This window comes from Acyrthosiphon pisum, chromosome X (assembly GCF_005508785.2).
Source record: "Acyrthosiphon pisum isolate AL4f chromosome X, pea_aphid_22Mar2018_4r6ur, whole genome shotgun sequence".
NCBI lineage: Eukaryota > Metazoa > Arthropoda > Insecta > Hemiptera > Aphididae > Acyrthosiphon > Acyrthosiphon pisum.
This window is the reverse complement of record NC_042493.1, coordinates 100249800-100257912: the sequence shown is the minus strand read 5'-3', so window position 1 is coordinate 100257912 and position 8113 is coordinate 100249800. Positions and strand designations below refer to the sequence as shown.

The 8113-nt window shown below is 29.2% G+C and overlaps 1 long non-coding RNA gene across 1 annotated transcript; it reads left to right on the top strand.

Moving 5' to 3' along the window:
* The first annotated feature begins 1949 nt into the window (after nt 1-1949).
* LOC107884020 lies at nt 1950-4031 on the top strand. Its single transcript, XR_001679664.2, has 2 exons — nt 1950-2161; nt 2312-4031. It is a non-coding gene; the product is annotated as an uncharacterized LOC107884020 (long non-coding RNA).
* Nucleotides 4032-8113: the final 4082 nt, after the last annotated feature.

Genomic DNA, 8113 nt, shown 5'->3' with positions numbered 1-8113 from the left:
TTGGAAAGATACGTTTAGGTATAAACATTTGTTATTCTCAGTGAGTATTTTTTATCATATTTTATTATTATGGTCGAAGGGCCCCCAAATTAATTTGCCCCTGGCCCCGAAAAACCCTTGGGACGGCCCTGGATATTTAAGAGATAATAATTTTTTTTTTTAATTTGGCATGTATGGTATATATATAATACAATTTTTCAAAGCTTATATTTTTTCGTGATCTGTTTATGATAAAATACTATAGGAAATAACAGTTATAATAATATGTGTAATAGCTGGTATATAATACAGAGTTCGGAACGTTCACTAAAAAAATTAATTAGTTCACGGTCACGTTCTTTCAAAAAAAAAACGCGATTATTGGATCGTCCATTGAAGTTCTTTAATTTTTTTAGATTCTGATCATCGGAACGATAAATGTTTTGATTTTACAATGATGTGTTTTTTTTAATTTTTTATTATTGGTGTACACGATAAGTAGTCGAAATAATGATTCGATTTGCAACTTCAGTATCCTGTTCGATGGGAAAGTGAATATGTTAGTACTTTGGGGGATCAAAGGTCCCGTAAAAAACAAAGAAAAATTAAGGAAAAACAGGAATTTTTACACAAAATCGATATTGGTTTTTGGTGTAATTCTAAAACAAAAGACCATAGATACATGACATTCTGACTGAATGCTTATATATTAGCATTTTCTATACACCATAACATTTTCAAAGTATTATTTTGAGCTGTTTACGGACATTTTAAGTTTCCAAGTTTTTTAGTTGTTTATTCTATTAACATTAATAACATTTTATTTTTAGGGTAAAAAAACTTGAAAATTTAATAAAAGGCTCTTAATATATTGTTTTAAAGACCAGATGAAAAATATTTAAAATCCATAGTCACAATTATTTTTTATAAGCATTTAAGTTAAAATATTGACAAAATACAAAAAATCCACAAAAATGTGCAATTAATATTGAGCTATAAAAATTTTTCTATTTAAATCTAAGATTTGAAAATGTAGTACAAGATTTCTCATAAGTTTTTCTACCTTAATCAAAAAAAAAATTGTCTACAGGCAAATTAAATTAAATTTTTATGAATGTTTGAAGTTCATATTTTTACAAGATTGAATATTCACTCGATTTCACATGTAGCGATTTTGTTATTTTATTGTACATAATTCAAAAACAAATAACTGTAGATATATGAACATTTCACTAAATGTTTATATATTAATTTTCTATTCGCCATAACATTTTGAAAATGTGTTGACTCTTTTTGAGCTGTTTATGGTCATTGTCAGTTTTAAAATGTTTTAGTATTTTTTTCCATAATTGTTAATAAAATTTTATTTGTTGGGTAAAAATGAGTGAACATTTAATACAAGGTCCTGATATATTATTACAATAGCAATTGAAAAATAAATACATATAGGCACACTTTTTTTTATATGCATTTAATGCTTGAATTTCGACAAAATGTATCACATTTACTCGTCATTGTTTTAACACGATGACGGCCGCCGCGGTCCTCCGCAATCATCTCGATACGAATATTAGCAGTGCGTATTTCTGACGTCACCGTCGAGAATAACATTATTATTTCGCTGTAGGTTCGTTTTTCGTAGTCAGCAAAATGATAGGCACTGAAAATTTAACCGTGTGATTGTGTGAACGTTCGGCCGTTTAGGTCATCATAGTTCAGTTGTTCGCGTGAAATTAGATAGATACAATATTATGTAATGGATAGGCCATTTATGATTAATCTAACAACAGATAAATTGATGTACACGTAAACACATAATTATTATGATTTTACATCTGCTAGAATGAGAGGCATGACGGAAATAGTGTTTCTCTCTTCCACGTTAACTGCACGCTCCCCACTGTTATTGTAGCCATTAATTATTTAATATATTCTATGGGTAAAACGAGTGAATAAATACAACGTCGTTAGCTGATGTATGTACAGTTACTGCGTAGCGCCGTACGGCATCGGTGCACAACTGCGGACCGGTCGGCCATTTATTTCTAAACTTCACTCCTTCGTCGACGGTACTACAACTGCTCCACTCAAGACGTATGCATCGTGTCCTTCACATCACCTCTAAAATCCGACGGCGATGTTTGCCCGTTCGGTACGCCATCGGCCGGCACAACGTTAATAGGTAATAATATTATTATAACGATTGATACGACGCGTTTTAATATTATTATATTACCGTTCTCATCGTCCGTCGACGCTCATGTCGATTTCACGTATCCGGAAAACACTTGTTTGCGTGCCTCTTGCTTATTTTATCCATTGTCTATGCTAGGTTGGTTCAAATTTCGACGGCGAGAACTTGTTGATTCGGTACCGGTGAGCGTGCACTATACTTCAGTCTCATCATGAAGGCCGGAGCGGTGGACACTGACCACATCATCCAGGGCAAGGGCAATGGCTGTCCATCGTGCAGAGTGTCCGAGACAGTAACTTTGTTACTAGTTGCTGCTTATTTTTACTTCGGCTGCAAGCACGTGAAACCCGTGTATTACTTCGGAACCACGAGTATGTATACAACAATAAGTACATCGAATCGCGGACATTACGTCCCCGTCAATTATTAAGATTAGACGTTTGGTCCACTGAGATTTTAAATCGCTATTTTTTATTTTTTTTTATTCGGTTTTATTTGTAAAACACAAAACGTTAGTATAATTTATAATAATAAAATATTACAATAAGATATATAAGTTATCAACGATTCAATTTTCAACAGTCGAATTTAATTTAAATAATATAAGTAAACTATATAGGTACGGATATAATAAATTTACCTTAGTACAATACAAATACATTTAGGTATATACCTAGTTATTTATATTTTAATATTTCAGTTAGTAATGCATAACACAAAAAAATAGGTTTTTTTTTAATTGAAAATAATGTATAATTGTAAGAAAAATGGTATAAGTTTAACATTTCTACTCACATTATTCAATAAGTTATGAGTAGGACCCGGAAGTTGTTGCATTTTAATGTTGTTTTTTTTAGCTATTTGTAACTAAGCATGACAGTGGCGTGTATCATACAAAAAATTGGTGTTGCTGAAATAATTTTAGGTGACCTACCCCTCATAATACTGTTATACCAACATCTAAAATTTCCTATAATTCTTCTATCAATACCTACCCACCCATATTAATTAAGGTGTTGCCTGAGCAACGCTTGGACCCTTGTTACACGCCACTGAAGCATGATATTAATTTATTTCACAAAAATACGAAAAAAAAAATTAAAAGTTTATAATGCATAGTTTTGTGCATTTTGTGATTTTGTAGTTTCAAAGCATATTTCTCAATTAATATCATTTTTTAGAACTGCACATTTGAAGATTAATGATATGTTTATGACAATAATTATTATATCATTGTATATGAAAAACGAAGCTATCCAATGTTTTAATAGTAGAAGTTTAAATGCACATACAATTAAATTTGACTTTCAAGTAGTAATTTTTTTTGTTGATTGTAATGGAAAAACTTAAAAGGAATATCGTATTAAATTTTGAAATCTTTGAAATATTGTAATACCTACATTAATACATTACCTAATTTAATTGTGCACGATGTTTTTTTTTGTTGTATTATTAACATTAGCATTTAAACATAAAACTCACTAATAAATGACCAGATGGACTTTTAAAAGCATGATAAAGTTCAATACAATTTTCTTTTATTGTCAATCTATAATTTGATGTCTGAGTTCAATATTTATGTAGAGTCTGGGTTGGTTTTGTGTTATTCTTAAGCCATAATATTTTTTCTTTATACTCTAATAATTGAATATTACAAGTTAAAATAAATATAAAATATTTAGGTACGATCTTAAATTAAGAAATTAATACCGACATCAATTAAAATAACGTTTTCTGTGGGCTGAGGTGTTACAATAACTCTCTACTGATTTATTTATTTGCTTTTTAGATTACAGTATTTTTCATATAGTTTCCCTCTCACTGGGTGTACATTATTTCCATCTTTAAAATAAGGGGTTGGTTTTGTGTTATTCTTAAGCCATAATATTTTTTCTTTATACTCTAATAATTGAATATTACAAGTTAAAATAAATATAAAGTATTTAGGTACGATCTTAAATTAAGAAATTAATACCGACATCAATTAAAATATCGTTTTCTGTAGGCTGAGGTGTTACAATAACTTTCTATTGATTATTTATTTGCTTTTTAGATTACAGTATTTTTCATATAGTTTCCCTCTCACTGGGTGTACATTATTTCCATCTTTAAAATAAGGGGTAAAATAGATTTCGTCAGTCCCAATTAGAAATAAACACCTTTAAACTAAATGCCTTTAGTTCAAAAACTAAATCATAAGAAATTAGTATTTTTATAAATGTTTAACAGTAAAAATTATTTAAAAACTCTCCAGAAATAATACCTTTTGCTAATAGTGTAAATTATTTTTTTTAAATTTTGATAGACTGTTGAATTTCATGTTTAATTATGATGGAAGATAAACTATTTCTTATGTATTGACTTAATGTACCAATAGAATCATAATAATTATATTATTATCCACATATTATAACTTTACATTCCTCACCTTTAAGGCACATAAGAAATCTATTTTCTGGAATGTCCACAACTAACCTTTGCCCCACATCCATATTCATTAGTTATATCAATGGTCAACCTACTACATTGTCATATGTTTCATAATGCATTATTTTGTTGTTGTAATATACTACAAAGGTTACTTCTTGTGGTGACTGGTTATTTTCACACTTCTACAATTGGTGTGGTAATTTAATTTTTTTATTACAAATAAAATTGTTATATTTTGTCATGAAAATTTCCATTTTATTTAAGAATAGTTTAAATTATTAAATCAAGTAAAAAATAATTTTATGCTTGCTGATGATTATTAATTAATAAGTACATTTACAGTTTAATAGTAACATATATATTTAATTGAAAATAATGAATGAATGATATAATTTGGTTCTGAATTATGAATTAAAGTTTTTATCCGTTTTTTTTACATAAGCTACAGTTGAAATATTTTTTAATAAAACAAAATGTTTGAATCTTTATTTTATTACAAGGTACATTTTAACTAAACTATAAATTGTGTATACTTATATAATAGCTATTTCTTCTTATCTACCACATCTGCATTAACATTGATATGCAATTGCTTTAAATTAAAAAAAAAAAATGTTTTATACGTTTTAATATTATTGTGTATAATAACTGTAAGTTTAAAATTCAACTGATCATTTATATGGTCAATTAGTTACCTATGGTTTTATGTATTATTCAATAAATGCATATATATGAGCCCCTGGCGTGGTCTAACAATCTGCAAGCTCTTAAATGTATATTTGAATAAATAAGTTATATAACAACCAAAAATCTCAAATATAAATGTTTGATTGTACAGGTTAGCTAATTTGCATACCTATGTGGTAAAAGCACGTTTGTATTTTATACACAACTGGTATATTATATGCCCAAATACAATAGAGTTATAGGAAACACGGTAGGTATATTAAAAGTTAACAAGTTAAAATGCAATGCGATAAGAATATTTAAAAAGTACTTGTTATATAGTGTGTATAATTAATTTTATCTTTATTCTGTACTTTAAAATAATTTAATGAGTGTTATGTAACTTAAGGTATTATTGTTATTCATTGGGGATGTGATAAATATATAAATAACTATCTATAAATATAAATAAATACTAGAAAAATATTGAAAAAAAACATATATTTCTTTTTTAAATATTATATCATACATTCTTTTTTATGTTTTATGAAAAAATATTGTATTGAAGAGTTTAAATTGAAGATGACCATTTATAAAAACATCACAAGCGTAAAATAAAGTTTTGTCTTGATAATTTTTTATAAAATGATTTTACTAATAGTTTTGTTTTATTTTTTTAAATGTTTTATTATCAACAGAAAATAATGAATTTTTACAATGTATCTGTGCTAAAGTTGAACCATCATATCCTAGGTTGTGCCTTGTCTTCATCCTTTGTATGGTACTAAGTAAAAGTCATCAAATATTTACGAAATTTATTTAATTTTAATTTAAATTTTGTTATTACATTTCGCTGTATTTTACTGAATTTCAAATTAGTAAAAATTATATATTTAAATTAAGCATTAAATAGTATTCAACAAATTGTTTTTTTTTTTATTGCGAAAAATGTGTCATACATATTTTATGCTTGTCAAGACGTTATTTTCTAATATTACATTTGAACATTTTTTTTTTATTGATTTGAAATTGAATAATTCAACATATCGGATGTATGCAATCATATTCAATAATATATTTATATTAAAACCTAATCTTCATAAAATATTTTCATCTAAACTAAAATTCCATGGTAAAATATATTAGGAGGAGTAAAGGATCGAAAGACGATGATACAGCGTTGTTGATTATTTTAATTTACAACTGAATATTATTATGTTTGTGTGTAAAATGGTAAATACGTTTTTAAATAAAATAATTCATGCTCTCACCTTGTTTGAATTTTGAAGGTCGAACTATACCCACTCTGCAATCACCGGTGTCCTCCGGAATCGTGTGGTAGATACACGGTATTGGTTACGATTATTTCAATTATTATAATATCATATCTAATTGAGTACACACTGTATTATTTAGAGTTTAAAGGTTTTTTTTAGTCTGGGTTGGCCCCAGTAAACCATGAAATGGCTTACAACCAGAAAAGCACCGACATAGGGACTTCCACCGCAGGAGACGAAGGGGCAAATCAGTTCCCGGTTACACCAACCTCCAAGTTTCCGAGGATGGGTGTCCTAGAAGCGGGTCTCCTGCAGACAAAACTAGCGGAGTTGGGAAAAGAAATCTCGGTTCTCCATCTCAGGATAAAAAGGACGTCCTCTACCTCAGAAGCGCCTTCAACGCAGAAAGAGCCCCGCTCAGAACGGCCCGCGCCAAACTACGCGAGTCTGACTTAAAGGGCTTACTACTATAAATTTACTACCATAAACTTGTTTTAAATTGGATGTTATTTTTAGATATTTCAAAATGTTGAAAGCAATGCTGTTGTAACTAGTTAATTATTACTTTTGATTTATAAAAATAATATAACGCTATTACATTTGTATTTTAACAAACATAACTGGTTAAGTACTTAGCATTTAAAAACTAATTTTTATTTTTAAATATATTAACATTCAACGATTGGCTGATCAATTGGGACAAAGAGCTCAATCGGAACATTTCATTATCTCATATCATTGACTGCATAAACTTAAGGCACATAAAAGTTATCTTCTTACCAGCGAATACTACTTCAATCATTCAACTATGTGACTAAAGTCTCATCCGTACATTCAAATCTATTGCAGATCAGCAATAAGGGGAATTCGTTACCGCATTAAAAAACTCTTCTTCGGTTTGAATCTCTGGCACATCGAGACGATTATCAATCACTGCGAGAACTTTTCCCCTTACTAAAGATCTGTAATAGCTTTGAAGGTGCGTATGATACCTTGGTCGTATGATTGAATGATTGAAATAGTATTCGTTGGTAAGAAAATAACTTGTATGTGTCTTAAGTATATACAGTCAATGATATGAGCAGGACAATTATCAATGAGTAATAAAATGTTCCGATTGAGCACTTTGTCCCAATTGATCAGCCAATCGTTGAAAATTGCTGCAGTAATCCAAGCGTTTTTGTTTGCCTTGTAATCTACTGGTAATGTTTTCACTCCCTTGAAACACCGTGGGTTCTGACTCTTACCTATTACCATTAATTTTAATTTTTCCCCGTTCATGCTGACACAACATATAATTGTGAGTAGCTCCTTGCTCGTTTTTACCCCTTTGGCCTTGTCAAGTTTGAGTGCGTATGTGTGTTCAGGTAGAGCTCTAAAATAAATCCCAGTCTCGTCCGCATTGAAAATATCAGAGGATGAGTACTGAGGTAGCAAATCGGTCCAATGAGTTTTAAACACGATTGAAATAATTTCGGTTTCGGTTTCGTTTTGAATACCGGTTTCTAAATTTTACGATTTCGGTTTTAACTTAGCAATACCGGTATTAGAAATTCTGTTTCGTTTT